At 44.8% G+C, this 18917-nt stretch overlaps 1 protein-coding gene across 1 annotated transcript in view; it reads left to right on the forward strand.

Moving 5' to 3' along the window:
- The first annotated feature begins 551 nt into the window (after nucleotides 1-551).
- LOC130274080 (lipoxygenase homology domain-containing protein 1-like) overlaps nucleotides 552-18917 on the forward strand; it is a 316463-nt gene continuing 298097 nt past the window's right edge. Inside the window, exon 1 of the mRNA XM_056521934.1 lies at nucleotides 552-609. The gene's annotated coding sequence lies outside the window, so the exon portion shown is untranslated. The remainder of the gene's footprint in view (nucleotides 610-18917) is intronic.

The raw sequence follows: 18917 nt of genomic DNA on the forward strand, positions 1-18917 counted from the left end.
CCTGTTTAACAATTGTTGTGATAAGGAGAGGACTTGCTGTTCAAATATCTAATTTGCACTATTTATGATATTCATATTATTGCCTGTATGGAATTGTGTTTTTTAATATGCGCAGGATGGTAGCTTGAGAAATGTAAATATGAGCTGGAAGCCGTACTTTTTCAATATCCTTTTGTGACCAACTCACTATTCTCTACTACCTCCTGCACATCCAAAAACTCCAGTTCAGTTTTACTATATTTGCTTGTAAAACGCATGTTCATATCATTCTCATTTAACATGGACAGAAATGCATTAAAATCTTCTATTGACCTGCTCCAGAGCATAAACATGTTGTCTACAAATCTGAAGTAACAATGTACAAATTTTAGAAAAGGATTTTTTAAGGAGAAGATGTGTTTTTCCTCAAAGCAGGCCAGGAAAAGATTTGCTAGCGTGCATGCAACCAGGGTACCCATTTTTGACTAAACCATTGGTTGCTAAACTTAAAGACATTGGGGGAGATTTATCAAAACCTGTGCAAAGGAAAAGTTGCCCAGTTGGGCAATTCAGCAACTTTTCCTCTGCACGGGTTTTGATAAATCTCCCCCATTGTTTTCCAGAATGCTGGTGAGTGCTTTATTTCCAAACTCCACATAGTCTCTACTTTTTTCAGCTTTTACCAAGATTTTCTATATGCACTCGACGGTCAACCCCTGGGGCATCCTAGTATATAAACTTACATGTCTTTAGATGTTAACAAAAAAATCTTCCTGCCAGGGGTCTATTTTTATGAATACTGCTTACTTTGGTTTTAACTGTGTGTATATGTATTTTCACTTGTTTAAATCTATGCTTGCTATCCCTGCCCATTTGCTTAAGTCATCCAGGTAAAAAGGTATTCGATGGATGCATAAGCATGGGGAGGGGAGGGTCTGTTGAAGCGCAATTTTCGCAAAACAATTTTCACCTGCAAGCACACACACATACAATAAAGAGAAGATAAAGAGACTGGTGAGTGCCATTTCTCCTTTCTTCATGTACACATTTACGATTGGAACTGTCTTTTTTGGAAACAGAGTCCGGCGGTGAGAGGGTTGTCAAGGAGTATAGAAGTGCCGGCCAGCTAACGTCTATCTTACATACCATAAATATCTGATATACCATAAATTATGGAACTCACACCTATCTCAAGAACAAGGCCCTTCTAGCCCTGTTCAGCCTGTTTGTGGAGGTTAGAGATGGCTAGAAAGCTAAAACCAGCCGACTGAGCTGTTTTATGCACTTTGTTACTTCCATAGAGGTTACTGGAAGTTGCGTAAGCACCATAAAGCCAAATTATCCACTTTCAAGGAGTATTCCAATGTCCTTAATCAGTCTGGAGTTTATCAATATGCAAGTTGAATTTTTTGGGACAGTTTGAGAGCAATGACTACAATGACAGTAAATTGTGCACAAATGAAACCTGCTTGCAACCTTTCTGCAATTTGACTATTTTATAGTTGAATCTTGACTCTCAATCCTAACAAATTTGTGTGACAGAAAGTTGCAGACAAGCCAGACAAATATTTTGATCATGCATCATGTCTGTGATATGCCATAAATATCTGATAGGTGCAGGTCCCAATTACGGGACTCACACCTATCTAAAGAACAAAGGCCTCATAGCCCTGTTCAGCCTGCTTGTGGAGGTTGGAGATGGCTGGAAAGCTAAAAACAGCCGACTGAACTGTTTTATGCACTTTTTACTTCCATATGAGGTGACTTGAAGTTGCGAAAGCAACATAAAGCCAAATTATCCAAATTATCAGGTTTTAAACTGCCGGCCACATAAAGTTATACACTTTTGTAACTATACATAATTATCAAACTTGCCACCTTTCCATGTTATAGCTGCTTTTTACTGCCTCTTGTTTACTGCTGGTTTTCTAGACTACAGACCATCTCTCCTTACTCTAAAGCAGTAGACAGGCTGCTGTTGATGCTTCTCATTCTATCTGCACAGAGCAGGAGAGGGATTTTGTCTCCCAGGAACCTTATCTTTTTGTAAACATAATCGCTGACACACAGGCTTTTCTGCTTGTGTTAGTGAGTCATGCAAAGTGCTAGTAGCTTGCACACACGGGCCCAGATTTATCAAAGAGTGTCTACGGTAGAGCTATCTTCCCACGTTTATTTGGGCGGTGGGTTTTACTAGCGTGGATCTTATTTATCAAGAAGGTGCAGCAGGATGATGAATTTTGTGCAGCTCTGCTGTGGTGGGATAAGCTCTACCACATACACTTTTTCTAGATGCTTGTGAGGGAGGGAAGTAGACACTTTCCCGGGTCCTGAATTTTGCAGGTTAGGTGTTTTTACTTACTTTCACAGAGATGCCAGGACATTTTTACTTGCATTTTAGATGCTACAATAAAGTTTGATTGCAGTGTCTAAGAGGTTAAAGCCGGGCATCACTGTGATCTGTGATGTCTGGCATTAGAGATGGGTCCTGGTGGCAGATAGCCGCCAGGACCACCCAGCTATGACCTGCTCTCAGCTCCTGAGCATGTTTCATAGAAGGGGAGTGAGACACTGTCATCCTCAAGAGGTTAAAAGGTTGAATTGCGGAAGGTAGAAGTGATTCTCACGCCCACTGGTAGGTGATGTAGCTTTCTGCCTAAAAAAGTACCTTTGCACACAAAATAGCGACTTTTGGAAAAAGTCGCAAATGATAAATACGTGACCACTGCTTGGTCAAAAAGAAAAAGTTCTACAGGTTGGCAAAAAGAGTGAAACTGTCTATATCAAAAGATGCATAAAAGTCACTAAATTAGGTGGTCGGCACTGGTATGAGCATAAAATGCAGAAGAGAAAATCCCTTTGAGTCTCTACATTTAGCAATATTACTAAACAGTAGCGTTGAGCTCCATTTGGAGGATCTTCTTTAGCCAAGTCCATCCGAATTGCGAGAGTTGAGTAGAGAAAAAAATCCAGCATATCTTAATTTTTTTTCTGAAACAACAGACCCCAGGTGGAGACTCGACAGACCTCATTCAAAATCAATGGATCCCTTCTGGACCCAGTGATGTTCGTTGTCTCCGTTCAGGCTCTATTTGATGCAAAAAAGAAAAAAAACGGATGGACCCTAAATGTGGCGGAGCACAATGGCAGTGTAAACCCAGCCTTAGTATGCTTACCCTTCTAAATAATATTTTGCACATTTTCTACATAGGATTGTTATGTAACAGACACCTGCCCCACTAATGTGTAAATTTATATACCATATATTAACACTGCAAAGTTTTATTTTATTCTCTTGTTATTACAGTGTATATTTACAATTTTTTTCCTTTGTGCTCTGTTGTGGCCATAGTTGCCACTCCACTATATAGTATAGCCAATCATACTGTATATACATGAGTAATTGTAGTGCAATAAACTGTCACGATTCGGCTAGCTGGATGTGGATCCTCTGTGTCAGCGAGGGATTGGCGTGGACCGTGTCGGTGGACCGGTTCTAAGATGCTACTGGTATTCACCAGAGCCCGCCGCAAAGCGGGATAGTCTTATCCACTGGCAACGGCTCACCTCGCTGACTGCTGAGAAGGCGTGGGACAGAAGGACTAGGCAGAGGCAAGGTCAGACGTAGCAGAAGGTCGGGGCAGGCGGCAAGATTCGTAGTCAAATGGAATAGCAGAAGGTCTGGAACACAGGCTTTGGACAACACTAAACGCTTTCACTGGCACAAGGCAACAAGATCCGGCAAGGAAGTGCAGGGGAAGTGAGGTGATATAGCCAGGGAGCAGGTGGAAGCTAATTAGGCTGATTGGGCCAGGCACCAATCATTGGTGCACTGGCCCTTTAAATCTTAGAGAGCTGGCGTGCGCGCGCCCTAAGGAGCGGAGCCGCGCGCGCCAGGACATGACAGCCGGGGGCCGGGACAGGTGAGTGACTTGGGATGCGATTCGCGAGCGGGGCGCTGCAGAGAGAGAAACGCCGTGAGCGCTCCGGGGAGGAGCAGGGACCCGGAGCGCTCGGCGTAAAAGTACCCCCCACCCTTAGGTCTCCCCCTTTTTTTGTACGGCAATTGCTTCACGTGGGATGAGGACACTGGGAGCGATTGTAGGGTTTCCTCATCAAATGCAGGCAGTTCAGCAGGAGTGGAAATGGGGAGGGAGGGCATAGGGTGAAGCTTGGCATTGTCACGATGCCGGCTGGCAGGAGGTGGATCCTCTGTGCCAGAGAGGGATTGGCGTGGACCGTGCTAGTGGACCGGTTCTAAGTCACTACTGGTATTCACCAGAGCCCGCCGCAAAGCGGGATGGTCTTGCTGCGGCGGTAGTGACCAGGTCGTATCCACTAGCAACGGCTCAACCTCTCTGACTGCTGAAGATAGGCGCGGTACAAGGGAGTAGACAGAAGCAAGGTCGGACGTAGCAGAAGGTCGGGGCAGGCAGCAAGGATCGTAGTCAGGGGCAACGGCAGGAGGTCTGGAACACAGGCTAGGAACACACAAGGGAACGCTTTCACTGGCACAATGGCAACAAGATCCGGCGAGGGAGTGCAGGGGAAGTGAGGTATACATAGGGAGTGCACAGGTGAACACACTGATTAGAACCACTGCGCCAATCAGCGGCGCAGTGGCCCTTTAAATCGCAGAGACCCGGCGCGCGCGCGCCCTAGGGAGCGGGGCCGCGCGCGCCGGGACAGGACCGACGGAGAGCGAGTCAGGTACGGGAGCCGGGGTGCGCATCGCGAGCGGGCGCCACCCGCATCGCGAATCGCATCCCGGCTGGAGGCGGAATCGCAGCGCACCCGGTCAGTGGATCTGACCGGGGCGCTGCGGGAGCGAGAGTGTAGCGAGCGCTCCGGGGAGGAGCGGGGACCCGGAGCGCTCGGCGTAACAGTATCCCCCCCCTTGGGTCTCCCCCTCTTCTTGGAGCCTGAGAACCTGAGGACCAGATTTTTATCTAGGATATTGTCCTCAGGTTCCCAGGATCTCTCTTCAGGACCACAGCCCTCCCAGTCAACCAAAAAGAAGGTTTTTCCTCTGACCTTTTTGGAGGCCAGTATCTCCTTTACAGGAAAGATGTCTGAAGAACCGGAGACCGGAGTGGGAGTGATAAGTTTAGGAGAGAAACGGTTGATGATGAGTGGTTTAAGAAGAGAAACGTGAAAGGCATTAGGAATACGAAGAGAAGGAGGGAGAAGAAGTTTATAAGAGACAGGATTAATCTGGCACAAAATTTTGAAAGGACCAAGATAGCGTGGTCCCAATTTGTAGCTGGGAACACGGAAGCGGACATATTTAGCGGAGAGCCATACCTTGTCTCCGGGAGAAAAAATGGGGGGAGCTCTTCTTTTCTTATCAGCAAACTTCTTCATGCGTGATGAAGCCTGTAAGAGAGAATTTTGGGTCTCTTTCCATATGGTGGAAAGATCACGAGTTATTTCATCCACAGCGGGTACACCAGAGGGCAAGGGAGTAGGGAGGGGGGGAAGAGGGTGACGGCCGTACACCACGAAAAATGGGGATTTGGAAGAAGATTCAGAAACTCTGAAGTTATACGAGAATTCGGCCCATGGTAGAAGATCTGCCCAGTCATCCTGGCGGGAGGAAACAAAATGCCGTAAATAATCACCCAGGACCTGGTTAATTCTTTCTACTTGCCCATTGGATTGAGGATGATAAGCAGAAGAAAAGTTTAATTTAATCTTGAGTTGTTTACAGAGAGCCCTCCAGAATTTAGACACGAATTGGACGCCTCTATCCGAGACGATCTGCGTGGGCAACCCGTGAAGACGAAAAATGTGTACAAAAAATTGTTTTGCCAACTGAGGCGCAGAAGGAAGACCAGGAAGAGGGATGAAATGTGCCATCTTGGAGAATCGATCAACGACCACCCAAACAACAGTGTTGCCACGGGATGAGGGTAAGTCTGTAATAAAGTCCATACCAATCAGAGACCAAGGCTGTTCGGGAACAGGCAGAGGATGAAGAAGACCAGCGGGCTTCTGGCGAGGAGTCTTATCCCGGGCACAGACAGTGCAGGCTCGCACAAAATCCACAACATCCGTCTCCAGAGTCGGCCACCAATAGAAACGAGAGATGAGTTGTACGGATTTCTTGATGCCCGCATGACCTGCGAGATGGGAGGAGTGACCCCATTTGAGGATCCCGAGGCGTTGGCGTGGAGAGACGAAGGTCTTCCCTGGAGGAGTTTGCCTGATGGAGGCTGGAGAAGTGGAGATCAGGCAGTCAGGAGGAATGATGTGTTGCGGAGAGAGCTCTACTTCCGAGGCATCCGAGGAACGAGAGAGAGCATCGGCCCTAATGTTCTTATCGGCAGGCCGAAAGTGAATTTCAAAATTAAATCGGGCAAAGAACAGAGACCACCTGGCCTGGCGAGGATTCAGCCGTTGGGCAGACTGGAGATAGGAGAGGTTCTTGTGATCGGTGTAAATAATAACTGGAAATCTTGATCCCTCCAGCAGATGCCTCCATTCCTCAAGTGCTAATTTAATGGCTAGTAGCTCTCGATCCCCGATGGAGTAGTTCCTCTCCGCCGGAGAGAAGGTCTTAGAAAAAAAACCACAAGTAACAGCATGCCCGGAAGAATTTTTTTGTAGAAGGACCGCTCCAGCTCCTACTGAGGAGGCATCAACCTCCAATAGGAAGGGTTTAGATGGGTCAGGTCTGGAGAGCACGGGAGCTGAAGAAAAGGCAGACTTGAGCTGTTTAAAGGCGTCTTCCGCTTGAGGAGGCCATGACTTAGGATTGGCATTCTTTTTGGTTAAAGCCACGATAGGAGCCACAATGGTGGAAAAATGTGGAATAAATTGTCTGTAATAATTGACGAACCCCAAAAAACGTTGGATAGCACGGAGTCCGGAGGGGCGTGGCCAATCTAAGACGGCAGAGAGTTTGTCTGGATCCATTTGTAGTCCCTGGCCAGAGACCAAGTATCCTAGGAAAGGAAGAGATTGACATTCAAACAGACATTTCTCCATTTTGGCATAAAGTTGATTGTCACGAAGTCTCTGAAGAACCATGCGGACATGCTGGCGGTGTTCTTCTAGGTTGGCAGAAAAAATCAGGATATCGTCCAGATACACAACAACACAGGAATATAAGAGATCACGAAAAATTTCATTAACAAAGTCTTGGAAGACGGCAGGGGCGTTGCACAGGCCAAAGGGCATGACCAGATACTCAAAGTGTCCATCTCTAGTGTTAAATGCCGTTTTCCATTCATCCCCCTCTCTGATGCGGATGAGATTATAAGCACCTCTTAAGTCCAGTTTGGTAAAGATGTGGGCACCTTGGAGGCGATCAAAGAGTTCAGAGATGAGAGGTAGAGGGTCGCGGTTCTTTACCGTGATTTTATTAAGACCGCGGTAGTCAATGCAAGGACGTAGGGAGCCATCTTTTTTGGACACAAAGAAAAATCCGGCTCCGGCAGGAGAGGAGGATTTGCGGATAAAGCCCTTTTTTAAATTTTCCTGGATGTACTCAGACATAGCAAGAGTCTCTGGGGCAGAGAGAGGATAAATTCTGCCCCGGGGTGGAGTAGTGCCCGGGAGGAGGTCAATAGGACAGTCATAAGGCCTGTGAGGAGGTAGAGTCTCAGCTTGTTTTTTGCAAAAAACATCCGCAAAGTCCATATAGGCCTTAGGGAGACCGGTTACAGGGGGAACCACAGGGTCACGGCAAGGAGTACTGGTAACCGGTTTAAGGCAGTCCTTGAAACAAGAGGGACCCCAACTCTTGATCTCCCCTGTGGACCAATCCAGGGTTGGGGAATGGTGTTGAAGCCAGGGTAGTCCAAGGAGAATTTCGGAAGTGCAATTGGAGAGGACCAAAAACTCAATTTTTTCGTGGTGAGGTCCGATGCACATTAGGAGGGGTTCCGTGCGGTAACGCACGGCACAGTCCAATCTTTCATTGTTAACGCAATTGATGTAGAGAGGTCTGGCGAGACTGGTCACTGGGATGTTGAACCTGTTGATGAGAGAGGCCAAAATAAAGTTTCCTGCAGATCCGGAGTCCAAGAAGGCCTTAGTGGAGAAGGAGAAGGTAGAGGCAGATATCCGCACAGGCACAGTAAGACGTGGAGAAGCAGAGTTGACATTAAGGACTGTTTCACCTTTGTGCGGAGTCAGCGTACGTCTTTCCAGGCGGGGAGGACGGATAGGACAATCCTTCAGGAAGTGTTCGGTACCGGCACAGTACAGGCAGAGATTCTCCATGCGGCGTCGTGTCCTCTCTTGAGGTGTCAGGCGAGACCGGTCAACTTGCATAGCCTCCACGGCGGGAGGCACAGGAACGGATTGCAGAGGACCAGAGGAGAGAGGAGCCGGGGAGAAAAAACGCCTCGTGCGAACAAAGTCCATATCCTGGCGGAGCTCCTGACGCCTTTCGGAAAAACGCATGTCAATGCGAGTGGCTAGATGAATGAGTTCATGTAGGTTAGCAGGAATTTCTCGTGCGGCCAGAACATCTTTAATGTTGCTGGATAGGCCTTTTTTAAAGGTCGCGCAGAGGGCCTCATTATTCCAGGAAAGTTCTGAAGCAAGAGTACGGAATTGCACGGCGTACTCGCCAACGGAAGAATTACCCTGGACCAGGTTCAGCAGGGCAGTCTCAGCAGAAGAGGCTCGGGCAGGTTCCTCAAAGACACTTCGAATTTCCGAGAAGAAGGAGTGTACAGAGGCAGTGACGGGGTCATTGCGGTCCCAGAGCGGTGTGGCCCATGACAGAGCTTTTCCAGACAGAAGGCTGACTACGAAAGCCACCTTAGACCTTTCAGTAGGAAACTGGTCCGACATCATCTCCAAGTGCAGGGAACATTGTGAAAGAAAGCCACGGCAAAACTTAGAGTCCCCATCAAATTTATCCGGCAAGGATAGTCGTAGGCCTGAGGCGGCCACTCGCTGCGGAGGAGGTGCAGGAGCTGGCGGAGGAGATGATTGCTGAAGCTGTGGTAGTAGCTGCTGTAGCATCACGGTCAGTTGAGACAGCTGGTGGCCTTGTTGCGCTATCTGTTGTGACTGCTGGGCGACCACCGTGGTGAGGTCGGCGACAACTGGCAGAGGAACTTCAGCGGGATCCATGGCCGGATCTACTGTCACGATGCCGGCTGGCAGGAGGTGGATCCTCTGTGCCAGAGAGGGATTGGCGTGGACCGTGCTAGTGGACCGGTTCTAAGTCACTACTGGTATTCACCAGAGCCCGCCGCAAAGCGGGATGGTCTTGCTGCGGCGGTAGTGACCAGGTCGTATCCACTAGCAACGGCTCAACCTCTCTGACTGCTGAAGATAGGCGCGGTACAAGGGAGTAGACAGAAGCAAGGTCGGACGTAGCAGAAGGTCGGGGCAGGCAGCAAGGATCGTAGTCAGGGGCAACGGCAGGAGGTCTGGAACACAGGCTAGGAACACACAAGGGAACGCTTTCACTGGCACAATGGCAACAAGATCCGGCGAGGGAGTGCAGGGGAAGTGAGGTATACATAGGGAGTGCACAGGTGAACACACTGATTAGAACCACTGCGCCAATCAGCGGCGCAGTGGGCCTTTAAATCGCAGAGACCCGGCGCGCGCGCGCCCTAGGGAGCGGGGCCGCGCGCGCCGGGACAGGACCGACGGAGAGCGAGTCAGGTACGGGAGCCGGGGTGCGCATCGCGAATCGCATCCCGGCTGGAGGCGGAATCGCAGCGCACCCGGTCAGTGGATCTGACCGGGGCGCTGCGGGAGCGAGAGTGTAGCGAGCGCTCCGGGGAGGAGTGGGGACCCGGAGCGCTCGGCGTAACAGGCATGGGGCAGAGTGTTACCAGGACAGGGGCTATGAGGAGGCAAAGTATAGTCCTGATAGGCTTTGGGGAGACCAGGTGTAGGAGGAGGCACCGAGGCTTGCCTGACGGGACTGGGAGAAGACGTGAGGCATTTCTTGCGGCAGGCAGGGCCCCAATTCTTGATCTCCCCGGTGGTCCAGTCAAGGGTGGGAGAATGATGCTGGAGCCATGGCAGACCGAGGAGGACTTCAGAGGTACAGTTGGGAAGGACGAACAATTCAATCTTTTCGTGATGGGGTCCAATGCACATTAAGAGGGGTTCTGTGCGGTAACGCACGGTGCAGTCGAATTTAACTCCGTTGACCCAGGAAATGTAGAGCGGCTTGACGAGACGGGTCACTGGGATGCAGAACCTATTCACCAAAGAGTCCAGAATAAAATTTCCAGAGGCACCAGAGTCCAAGCAGGCCACGGCTGAGACGGAGGAGTTGGCAGAAGGAGAAATCCGCACGGGCACCGTGAGACGTGGAGAAGCAGACTTCGTACCAAGGGACGCCACACCCACGTGAGCTGGGTGCGTGTGTGCGTTTCCCAGACGTGGAGGACGAATAGGGCAATCCACCAGGAAATGTTCGGTACTGGCGCAGTACAGACAAAGATTTTTTTTTCCTACGGCGAGTCCTCTCTTCCTGGGTCAGGCGAGACCGATCCACTTGCATAGCCTCCTCGGCGGGAGGCACAGGCGTAGATTGCAAAGGATACTGTGGGAGAGGTGCCCAGAGATCAAGGTCTTTTTCCTGGCGGAGCTCCTGGTGTCTCTCAGAAAAACGCATGTCAATGCGGGTGGCCAAATGGATAAGTTCTTGCAGGTTGGCAGGAATCTCTTGTGCGGCCAGCACATCCTTGATGTTACTGGATAGGCCTTTTTTAAAGGTTGCGCAGAGAGCCTCGTTATTCCAAGATAATTCGGAAGCGAGAGTACGAAATTGGATGGCGTACTCGCCTACTGAAGAATTACCCTGGACCAGGTTCAGCAGGGCAGTCTCGGCAGAAGAAGCTCGGGCTGGTTCCTCGAAGACACTACGGACTTCAGCGAAGAAGGACTGGACTGTGGCTGTGGCAGGATCATTGCGGTCCCAGAGCGGTGTGGCCCAAGACAAGGCCTTTCCAGAAAGAAGACTCACTACGAATGCCACCTTAGACCGTTCTGTGGGAAAATGGTCCGACAACATCTCCATATGTAGGGAACATTGAGACAGAAAGCCACGGCAGAGTCTAGAGTCCCCATCAAATTTGTCCGGCAGGGACAAGCGGAGGCTAGGAGCGGCCAGTCGCTGCGGAGGAGGTGCAGGAGCTGGCGGAGGAGATGGTTGCTGCTGTAGCAGTGGCAGAAGTTGCTGTAACGTGGCGGTCAACTGCGACAGCTGCTGTCCTTGTTGGGCAATTTGCTGCGATTGCTGAGCGACCACCGTGGATAGGTCAGCGAGACTCGGCAGCGGCACCTCAGCGGGATCCATGGCCGGATCTACTGTCACGATTCGGCTAGCTGGATGTGGATCCTCTGTGTCAGCGAGGGATTGGCGTGGACCGTGTCGGTGGACCGGTTCTAAGATGCTACTGGTATTCACCAGAGCCCGCCGCAAAGCGGGATGGTCTTGCTGCAGCGGTAGCAACCAGGTCGTATCCAGGCAACGGCTCAACCTCGCTGACTTCTGAGAAGGCGTGGGACAGAAGTACTAGGCAGAGGCAAGGTTAGACGTAGCAGAAGGTCGGGGCAGGCGGCAAGATTCGTAGTCAAATGGAATAGCAGAAGGTCTGGAACACAGGCTTTGGACAACACTAAACGCTTTCACTGGCACAAGGCAACAAGATCCGGCAAGGAAGTGCAGGGGAAGTGAGGTGATATAGCCAGGGAGAAGGTGGAAGCTAATTAGGCTGATTGGGCCAGGCACCAATCATTGGTGCACTGGCCCTTTAAATCTTAGAGAGCTGGCGCGCGCGCGCCCTAAGGAGAGGAGCTGCGCGCGCCAGGACATGACAGCCGGGGGCCGGGACAGGTGAGTGACTTGGGATGCGATTCGCGAGCAGGCCTGACCGGGGCGCTGCAGAGAGAGAAACGCCGCGAGCGCTCCGGGGAGGAGCAGGGACCCGGAGCGCTCGGCGTAACATAAACATTGTATATAACTCTTGATTTATATGTTCATTACATGTATACCGTGCTATAGAGCCCCATCAAATACAGAAACTGAACACATGTGAAAATGAACAATAATAGTGCACAATGGCACTTTTTAGAATGGATTTTCATACATAAGAAATGTGCACAGCAGAGCGTGATTTATATTGTCTATGTAATTGATATTTGCTGATTTATTTTCTGAGGATATTTTTATGAGCTGAACTACCTGAATTCCTACTTGGAAATGTCTGAGTAAATCATTGAGCTACATTCTATTTCACTCCAATACAACATATTAGAATGTTCTAATAACATAATCCCTAGAATCAAGTGTACGTATGATAGCTGACATTTCGGTGGAAGAGGAAGACAAATTTTTTTTCTCCAAAAAAACAGATGCATGTGTTGAGTTAATATGAAAAACAAGTATTTCTGTGCAATCTGTCAGTAATATCACAATGGCAAATTTATTAGTATTTCAGACTTTTACAGCTGTTTTTTGTTCAGACTTATTCCCACTTGACCATGAGTAAACTTTAAAATTTAAGGATCTCCAGTGCAATGAATCCTTCCTTTTGTTCATGGCCATATTATAAAAACTGTATTGAGAATTTATATGTTGAGGTATAACCTTGTCCCAGTAGAGCAAATAGAAAGTGTACTGTTTTTGGCAAATATTAAGGTAGACCATTGTTTCTACGTCTAACTCCAAAAATGCATCAGTATTGCCCTCCAATCCAATCAATCCAACACTTTAAGTATCTCCCTTCAAGCGAATACTAAGCTTATTTAAATGCATAAGCAAAAGCCCACCCCTAAGCCCCCCCCCCCCCAACATGTTTCACTACAGTAGTGTCAAGCACAATGGGGCTAATGAAGACTGAAACATGGGGTTTAAATAACCTCCCGATAAAATACAAGGCTATGCCTACTGTAATGTCAATACTGTTAAAGCGGATGATATGTAAAAAGTCCATGACATGTTGTGGGCAAGTCCACGTGAAAGAAATGGAAGCAGTATATTGCCAAATAAACTTGCGCAGACTGGGACTTGTTTCAACCCATCACAGTGGCTGGACTACACCTGCATGTAAATTTATAAGCAAATCTATTGCTGTGACTTGGCAGTGGACATTGCACTTGCGTTCAGACTTAGAATTTAAAGGCACATCTAAGGGAATCTATAGTTAGTAATGCTGGGTTCACATATATTAGTTTTCCGTCAAAGTCTCCTTCCGGCGTGCACCGGAGGGAAACTGATGCTAGAACTGATCCCATTCATTTGAATGGGACAGTTCACAATCATCCAGCATCTCAATTTTGACGCCGAATGGTTGGACACGCCGGAGGGCACCGGACAGAAACAATAGACACTGTATGCCATACAAGTGATGACAACTCGTCATCAGTTGTGACATCAGTTGCGTCCAAATCTAGGCTGAGTTCACCTATGCCGGATGCCGGACATACGTGAACCCAGCCTAATAAGAGTACTGTGACATTAGCAGCATATCCGTACAAGGTAAGTATTATTGTTCTAAATAGAAACCAGTGAATGGGTACAAGATAGCCTTTGTGGGATTTTACAACCTATTAGAGGGTCCGTTGTGTATTTGTAGCCTAGATATGATATGATAGGCTATATGTAGAAAGAAGTAGAGACACATTGATCATAGGTCAGGTTGCTTAATTGTCAGCAAGATGTATGTATAAGAAAAATGTATAAGAAGACATTATGGTAAAATCTTTATTAAGGCCACCAGGGCTCAAACTCTTTAATCTACAGTATGTATTCAATGGGCTTCCTCACAAAGAAAATTTTAATTCTGCTCTCCTTGCTGTGGACCTGATTTAACTTGGTTAATACCCCAAAATCTTAAATAGATATTTAAAGTATAATTTTTTTTATTTTTTTTATTTTTATTACAGTATAAAAAGAGATTGTACTGTCATTATATTCCCTATTACAATTCCAGTGCATTTCATTCTTCATTGGTTATCTCACCAATATCTTGTGCCCTTTTCTCCCCACTATTCAGTGTTTTTTTTTTTTAATTCTGTTAGGGTCTTCTTAATCATTTTACAAATTTTACCAAAAACTTTTTTTCTCCCCCAAGTGATCACCCATAATGTAAGGAATAACTTTATGTTCTACAATAGGTAGTGTCAGTTTATCCTTTGTTTTCCTAAGTGCATTTCTTATCTGAGTATACCAAAATGTCAATCCCTTTCCTCAACCTTATTGACTCACCAACCTTACCTAATTATTAAGATTGCTATCCACTGCCGGTTGCTCTATCCTATGTATCTACAATTGCTTCCATCTTTGATATTCTTGGAATTCCAAAAATGTATGTATAAACAACCAAATCATATTTAGCGGCCTGCACATATGTCATAATTTTTCTATTTTAGATAAAATATCAGATTTTAAGTATTGCAAAACTTTACTTCCATTCTCCAAGCAATCATCCCCAATGTCCTTAAAGGGGAACTCCGGTGGAAAACTTTTTTTTTTTTTAATGAACTGGTGCCAGGAAGTTAAACAGATTTGTATATTACTTCTATTTAAAAATCTTAATCCTTTTAGTACTTTTTAGCAGCTGTTTGCTACAGATAAAAATCTTTACTGTTTGAATTTCTTTTTGTGTTGTTCACAGTGCTCTCTGTTGACACCTCTGTCCATTTTAGGAACTGTCCAGCGCTGCATAGGTTTTCTATGGGGATTTTCTCCTGCTCTGGACAGTTCCTGATACGGGCATCAGGTGTCAGCAGAGAGCACTGTGGACAACACAAAAAAGAAATAAAAAAAATAAAGATTTTCCTCTGTAGCAAACAGCTGCTAAAAAGTACTGAAAGGATTAAGCATTTTTAATAGAAGTAATGTACAAATCTGTTTAACTTTCTGGAACCAGTTTATTAAAAAAAAAAAAAAAAAAAAAGTTTTCCACTGGAGTACCCCTTTAAGAAATTCAAGCAGTAGTATTGTCTCCATTTAAGAGGCCACAAAATAGTAACAAAAATTCGATCTTTTTTGGTAAATTGCGGTAATTTTGTTTCATCCTAACATTTTTTTTTCTACACCAAATCAATCTGTGATTCTTTCAAAATTCTTCAAAATTTACCATTAATCCAAACAGGAGCAACTTTTAGAAAATAATTTGTAGAGCAGCTCCATCTTAAAAGGTTCGTCGAGTATTATAAAAACACTGCTTTTAAAAAAAAAAAATTTTATTGGATTTTCATATAACAAAACATTGCAATCGGAACAATTAGGACAATCCCCTGACTTGCAATAGGAAACATGATATGCTCCCAGAACACAAGCAGGTTATAACAATCATTTAGCAAAGTCGTCATAGGCATACCCTGAGTATGGGAAAAAATTCGGTGTCCCACAGGATCAAGTCCAGATATGTGTCCAGGGTGAGCTGGACACAAAAAAGCATAGGTTTAGGAAAGGCATAAAACACTGATTTTGAGTATGGCATCTTGTCACTTGTCTTTTCTGCATATTCATCATCCTACCTCATGTGTTATGATGTGAAGAAGCTGTAAAATAAAGAACAAAATGATACCGCAGCCCGCACTCAGCGTTCAGAACAAAATGTTCCAAACACTAGGCCAGTGGAGTAACCCTTTAAAGGGACAAAGATCATTTGTACACTCTGACCATTTATCCCCTCCCCTTATAAAAGTTTGAATCACCCCCTTTTCCCATTTAAAAAAACAAAACTATGTAAATAAAAATAAACATATGTGGTATTACCGCAAGCGTAAATGTCCGAAATATAAAAATATATCATTAATTAAACCGCACGGTCAATGGTGTACACGTTAAAAAAAAATCCAAAGTCCAAAATAGCGTATTTTTGGTCACGTATTAATTTTGGTGCATGTAGTTTGTAATTTTTTTTAGTAGAAAAATAAAATCAAATCTATATAAATTGGGTATCCTTGTGACCGTATGGACCAAAAGAATAAATATTAGGTGCAACTTTTACCGGAAACTGCACTGCGTAGAAACAGAAGCCGCTAAAAATCATAAAATGGCTTTTTTTTTCTTCAATTTTGCCCCACAAATAATTGTTTTCTGGTTTTGTTGTAGATTTAATGGTGAAATTATTAAGTAAAATTAAAGTAAGTAAAATTGTTGGCGCAAATAACAAGCCCTCATATGGATTTTTACGCGGAAAATTGAAAGTGTTATGATTTTTAGAAGGTGAGGAGGAAAAAACAAAAGTGCAAAAATGAAAAATCAACAAAATGGGTAGGGGTTAAAGGGGTACTCCCCTGGAAAACATTTTTTTTTTAAATCACCAGGTACCAGAAAGTTAAACAGATCTGTAAATGTTTCCTATTTAAAAATGTTAATCCTTTCACTACTTATCAGATGCTATATGCTCCACAGGAAGTTGTTATCTTTTTGAATTTCCTTTCTGTCTGACCACAGTGCTCTCTGCTGACACCACTGTCCATTTTAGGAACTTTCCGGAACAGGATAGGTTTGCTAGAAGGATTTGCTTCTACTCTGTACAGTTCCTAAAATGGACAGAGGTGTCAGCAGAGAGCACTATGGTCAGACACATAGGAAACTGAAAAAGAAAATAACTTCCTCTGAAACATACAGCAGCTAATAAGTACTTAAAGGATTAAGATTTTTTTCAAAGAATTAATTTACAAATCTGTTTACCTTTCTGGCACCAGATGATTTAAAAAAAATGTTTTCCAGTGGAGTACCCCTTAACCGTTATGGACACAGGGCGTACCTGTACGCCCTGAGTCCACTTCCCTTCTATAACGCTGGGTGTGTGGCGTCCTAGCGGGTCAGGCCTGGCCTCTAACAACGGCCGGGACCCGTGGCTAATAGTGCACGGCACTGATCGAGGTGCCACTTGCTATTAACCCTTTAGACGCGGCATTCAAAGTTGATCGCTGCGTCTAAAGTGAAAGTAAACTACCCCAGGCTAGCTCAGTGGGCTGTTTGGGACCAGCGCGAGGAAATTGCGGCATCCAGAACAGCTGAAGGACACAAGGAGGGCCCCTACCTTCCTCCTGTGTGTCCGATCGCCGAATGACTGCTCAGTGCCTGAGATCCAGGCATGAGCTGTCAAGCGGCAGAATCATTGATCAATGTCATCCTATGGGATAATAATGACCAGTGTAAAAGATCAGTGTGTGCAGTGTTATAGCCCCCTATGGGGGCTATAACATTGCAAAAAAAAAAAGTGAAGAAAAAAAAAGTTTATAAAGATCACTTAACCCCTTCCCTAATAAAAGTAAGAATCACCCCCTTTTCCCATAAAAAAAAAAACTGTAAATAAAAATAAACATATATGGTATCGCCGCATGTGGAAATGTCCAAATTATAAAAAATATGTAGTTAAATAAACCGCATGGTCAATGGCGTACGTGCAAAAAAATTCCAAAGTCCAAAATAGTGTATTTTTTGTCACTTTTTATATCAGGAAATAATGAATAAAAAGCGATCAAAAAGTCCAATCAATACAAAAATTTCAGATGACGATGCAAAAAATTAGCCCTCATACCGCCCCCTACATATAAAAATAAAAAAGTTATAGGAGTCAGAAGAAAAAATTTTAAACGCATACATTTTTTTGCATGTAGTTATGATTTTTTTCCAGAAGTACTACAAAATTAAACTTATACAAGTACAGTGGGGATCAAAAGTTTGGGTACCCCAGGTAAAAATGTGCATTAATGTGCATAAAGAAGACAAGGAAAAATGAAAAAATCTCCAAAAGGCATCAAATTACAGATTAGACATTCTTATAATATGTCAACAAAAGTTAGATTTTATTTCCATCATCTACACTTTCAAAATAACAGAAAACAAAAAAATAGCGTCTGCAAAAGTTTGGGCACCCTGCAGAGTTAATATCTTGTACTGCCCCCTTTGGCAAGTATCACCGCTTGTAAACGCTTTTTGTAGCCAGCCAAGAGTCTTTCAATTCTTACTTGAGGTATCTTTGCCCATTCTTCCTTTCAAAAGTCTTCCAGTTCTTTGAGATTTCTGGGCTGTCTGTCACGCACTGCTCTTTTAAGGTCTATCCATGGATTTTTGCAGACGCCATTTTTTTTTCTGTTATTTTGAAAGTGTAAATGATGGAAATAAAATATAACTCTTATTGACATATTATAAGAATGTCTAATCTGTAATTTGATGCCTTTTGGAGATTTTTCCATCTTTCCTTGGCTTCTTTATGCACATTAATACAAATTTTTACCTAGGGTGGCCAAACTTTTGATCCGCACTGTATATATATATATATATATATATATATATATATATATACATATATATATATATATATATATATATATATATATATTCCAAGAAAGAAATCTGCCCTTTGGATATGGGATAACAATAATGTTTATGGGTGGAGTACCCCTTTAAAGGCAAAAAGCTGGAGATCAAAGTACCAAGGTCTGTCTTATTTATATGTTTAATTCTTCTTCTTCTTCTTCATTATTATGATTAGTATTATTGTTATCATTATTATTATTTTTGCTGTTGTTGTTTCACACTTTTTCTGCTTATAAATGCCTTAAACTGCCGAATGACCTTTTTTAAGAAAACATCTGGTGGAGTATCTCCGCTGTAGAAGTGATTGTTGTCACTATTGATTGAATTGAAGCTCCACAGAAGTGTACACAATAGTTTGTCTATTATTAACAATACAATATAGACAGGAGTAAAAGAAAGACTTAGAAACAGTTGAACATTCAAATAATTCTACTGGGAGACCAGAAATATAATACTGCCGATCTGTTTGGGATAAGTGACTTGTTCTGAACATAACAATTGTCTGTGTTAATGATACATAAAGTCAGTTATGCTCAGTTGTGGTTTGCTTGCTATGCTATTTTTTCATTATTTGTCCAGAAGGAAAATTCTCCTACTTATTACAGCCTACAGTATTGTCCATATAGCGCAGTGTTAAAAGGGTAAGTGCTGGTTTACT

This window comes from Hyla sarda, chromosome 5 (genome assembly GCF_029499605.1).
Source record: "Hyla sarda isolate aHylSar1 chromosome 5, aHylSar1.hap1, whole genome shotgun sequence".
In the NCBI taxonomy this organism is placed as follows: domain Eukaryota; kingdom Metazoa; phylum Chordata; class Amphibia; order Anura; family Hylidae; genus Hyla; species Hyla sarda.